A 4950-nucleotide genomic window follows, 5' to 3' on the forward strand; every position below is an offset into this window, starting at 1 on the left:
ATCCAAGGGGGAGTGTTATAAATCATTAAGTGGATGGCCCATAACCATGACCAGAAGAAAGCCCAGTCGGCCAAGGAGGTTCAGAGTCGGCCAGCACAAGTTTCTTTTTCTCTGTTTTAGTAGTTTTCCTATTTCCAGTTGTATTAGGTTTTGGATACTTTCCTTTTTCTTAAACTTTGTAATTCTTATATAAAGGAACCTTATGGTTCATTAATAATACACAGAAGAATTCCCCATTTTTTTACAACACATAGGATATTGTCACAGATTTTTTCTCGACAACTGTCACTAAGAAAAGGGTAATATGGGAAGATCACATTCAAATTGCTACATGAAATGGGGGTTTTAAGCGTATAAGGGTAGTTACTTAATATTTGCTTTCATTAGGTATATACAGCCAATTGTCTCAATATAAAGACATTCAATAACACAAAATAAAAACTAGAAAATGTAACAAAAAATATAACTATCTAGATCATAATCAAGATCGAAAATTCATATCCTCAATCAAAATTACAAAAATCTATTTTTTTTATAGTTGTGTGTGATGTAGGCCTTGTTCTAAAACTCGCCGTCTGGGACCTATTACTCGGCGAATAAACGTAAATCGGGGAGCCACCGTGGCGTTTTGCCCCAATTCGCCCAAAAACTCGGATCCTTCACAAAAGTTCGATTTTTTTCTAAATTGGAAGCTCAAAATCATAGTTTTCTCTGCAAATCTATCATAACTAGGCATAAACATAAGAAATAACAGTGAAAACGCGTAAGAATCGTGAAAAAAAAGCAGAGAACATCAAAACTAGGGTTTGTTCTCGACAGGTAAAAGGAAGAAGACGGGGGTAGTTTCGTAAATTGACGTTTACTAAAGAAAAATGTAAAAACATAACAAAACTCCCCCTAACCAACTCGAACCCGCGTGATCTAGGTGAAATATACTCTCCCGAACCACTAGACTATGGTAAATTCTTGAAAACTTTACACATTAATTATATCTATAATAAAACCACATAAAATTAATCCCTGATTAATTCCCGATTAATCTCCGATTATTTCATAAATCGCTAAGAGCTACCCGAGCGAACGTACAGTGCCTAGCGAGGTCCCGAATATGGGATGTAGGTAAATAAGGTAGAAGCGTAGATTTTACAAGTTTTAATAATCAAACTCACACACTTGAATTGAATTCAAAATTTTATCATGTTCCTAACATTTTTATTTGAATCAAACCAAAAAGTTGTGTAACTAAATCAAAATTAAACTCAAATTCATAAATAACTGAGCAAAAATTATATTTCTTGAACCGAAAACCAAAATTTACAACTGAACCAGGTCCAAACTTAAAGACAAAAAAAAAATATCTGGACGCAAAGCAAAATTTTATAAAATATCGTTAAATTATAATATTTTAATTAAAAGCACAAATTATAAATACAAATAATCTCGCACAACCGCGCGGATCAGAATCTAATTTATAATTGTTGCGATAAATTTTCTTAACGAGTCGTGGATGCAATGAATTAAACTAATGGTTATAGTTTTAAGCGCAAAGACCAAAAAAATTTAAAAGTCATTCTTTTGTAAAAAAAAGAAATTGTGTTTTTTTATTAATACATAGCATGATTCTGTTTTAATAGTGTTAATTCCAAGAGTTTGATTAGTGACATGAGTTACCCTTGATTAAGTTTGAGTTAGACTTGTAACTCAAAATGTTACCAATCATGCATTAAATTTAATTTTTTTTTATTTTAGGTTTGATTTAAGATGTGTTATAGTTGAGTTACAAATTTGAGTTAGACCCTTTATAAAATTGGTAACTCAAAACATAAACCTACATCAACCAAAATTTCATGTTTTAGAAGTTGAGTTACAAATATGATTGATTTTTTTAAAAAAGAAAATAAAAATGAAAATTATGAGTGTGGTATCACGTCACAAAACCTTAAGGTATGTTTCTTCGGTAGTCTTCTCTTTTGCTTGCAAAAAGTATTTTCATTTGTACTTGCAAAAACAAATAAGCTCAACGTCTTATGTTTATTTATTTTTGGATGAAGATGTCAAATAATGAAAATGTTGATGATGCTGGTGCTGGTGGTGCTGATGTCAGCGGTGGAATATAATTTGATTTTGGATGAAGATGTCTAACAATTTTTTTGCTATTATTTGATTTTTAAATTTAAAGTTCATGCTATTATCATTATTCATTTAAGTTATTTTTATTGATATTATAACAAATAGTATTCTTAATGATTATAATATTTAGAAAATAGTATATATTGAAAATTAATTTTCAAATTTTATACTTATTTAAAATATATTTTTTATTTTATTTATTTATTTTCAAAAATAGCTTAATGGTTTATTTATCTTTAATACATATTTATTTTTTTATACATTTATATATATTTAATTTTATCTATTTAAAATCCATACTGCAACTTATACATCAAAAATGTTACAAATCATAAGTTTTAATAAAATAGTAATTTTTATTTTTACTGCAACCTTACTACATAAACTTACAGTTTATACAACATAGTTTCTACTGCAAGTCACATCGAACTAAATTATTCTGTAATTCAACTGTAATACTACATGTCACCGATGAGATCCCAATGGTATTTATATGGTCTTCTGTGAAGGACAAGTGGATGACCGTGTTGGTAATATGAACCAATTGCTGTTGCCATTCATCGGAACTGACGACTTCAGCAGCAGGAGCATGTAATGAGGAATCCATCTATTGATACTGTTTAAGATTCTATAAAAGGCAAAACAAAATTAGTGTTTTAGATTTTAGGAATGAAAAACTATAATATATAAGATTGAACACTTCTTCTCTTATTAAATTTGAAGCAATATACATATATATTTATACAGAGAGAGATTCGGTATAATTAAGCAATAACCTTAACTTATCATCAAAGGAAATTTAACTTCTATACATATTATTTGTTTATACTTCCTTTCTATTTTGCAAAAAATATCATTTTTATATTTTTTATTGTTATACAAAAATGTCACTTTACAATTCAATGTAATTTATATTTACTTTTCTCATGATATTAATCAAAAATATCTATCGATTTTATAAATAATTTTATTTATCTTTAAACACTACTTATTGATATATTAATTATCTTTTTGATTTGTGTGAAAAATTGAAACGCTAGATTTCTTTAGATCAGGGAAGGCAAAAAATTGATAATGCAAATATTAAATGAATGTATAGCCTTACAAGATATTGGAAACTGATATTGTTTTTTTATCAAATCACAGCGTACAAGAAAAAGCCAAAAAAGAAGAAGAAATGATTAGGTCAAGCACAGATTTGTAATTTTAATAAAACTGCAGAGAGTTACAAGATAGAGAAATTTGATCACATAACCATAAGAATATTAAAATTTAGTAAAGGAATATAAAAAGACAGTTTAATTTTCTTATTACATGTTTCCCTCTTTTAGTTTAATTACTTATAATTTCTTAGAAAAACATTATTCAAAATTTACTGATTACTTATTAAAAACATATATTTTTATTTTTTATGATATGTTTTGAATATTTAAAAAAACACACACTATACAGTAGACCATCTATAAATTACTAATGCTGGGACTTTGAAATTTTATTAATTTATAGAGATATTAGTTTACAAAAGTTTGCTTATTTAGATTTTTTGTTTTAAGATATATTTATTTTAAAATAAGAAAAATATTTATTTTAGTGTATAGACATTAACTGTTATCTTTTGAAATTTGACATTTATATTAATTTATTATATTATTTGGTGTATATAACATATATTGCATAGAACTTAAATGTAGTTTTAGATATAATATCACTAAATCTCATCAGAACTATATTAAGTGTTAAGAAAATATAATGAAAATTTCATTGTGAATATAAAACAAACAATATAATGATAGGTTCTTATTTATATAAAATATCTATACATAAAAATTATTAATTTATAATTTTAATGGGACCATATATTTACACAGTTTTTTAAAAAAAAATTATTATCTTATTATTTTATCGATTTGTGTCAAATTTTGACCGGCCCAAATTGAGACTGGCAAAATTTATTAATTTATAGAGATTATTCATTTATCGAGTATTAATTTACAGAGGTTCTACTGCATATATATATATATATATATATATATTTTTATATCATGTTTGACTATGAAAATCGAGTTTTCAAATCTTTACTATATTATAATTTTGTATAGTATGGCCATGCCCCGACAGATTCACCTGGTGCAATTGTGGGGAGGAATTCTGGAAGAGAATTGGTATTAACGAGGTTGTTTTTGAGGAAATCCGAGAGGAGAAAATCTGTGCGAAGCTTCGGTGAAGACGGCTCCTTCGTCGTTGCAGATGATTTTGTCGCCTTCCATTCTCCCAGCCAGAGGGTAGAAACGTGAGAGAGTGTCCGAAAGAGAGGTTTTAAGCCTCCCAGAGGTGATGTCCAGGGACTCTCCGGAGACGGTTTTGTAGAAAAAGATGGTTGAAACGTAAGCTGCTGGACCAGCAGAGACATAAGCCAAGGAGAGTTGAAGGAGATCTTGAGGTGAGGATGAAGCTGGTTTGATCAGTTCTCTCCCCACAACCTCCGGCTTCATTTCCATTATCTTCCTTGGAAATCCTAAAGTCACTCAAAAAATACAAAGAAGAGGAGTGACGAGAAGATTTGAAAAAACCATGATCTATATCTATCTATATATATAAAGAAATGTTCGCCTCTCTCCCGTGAAGCCACGTTATCAAGTCGTGCGTTATGGGAGTGACACGTGTCCCATTTTATATTTGGAGCCAAAATAAATGAATGCAGTCAGGGGTATAGAACCCAGTACCTCTAGCACTGGTAATTTCTCTTAGAACCACTAGACTGAAATCACTTTTTATAAATATGTGGCCGCGAAAATACTTATTATCGTGTCGGCTGGAAGC

This window comes from Brassica oleracea, chromosome C8 (genome assembly GCF_000695525.1).
Source record: "Brassica oleracea var. oleracea cultivar TO1000 chromosome C8, BOL, whole genome shotgun sequence".
In the NCBI taxonomy this organism is placed as follows: Eukaryota; Viridiplantae; Streptophyta; class Magnoliopsida; order Brassicales; family Brassicaceae; genus Brassica; species Brassica oleracea.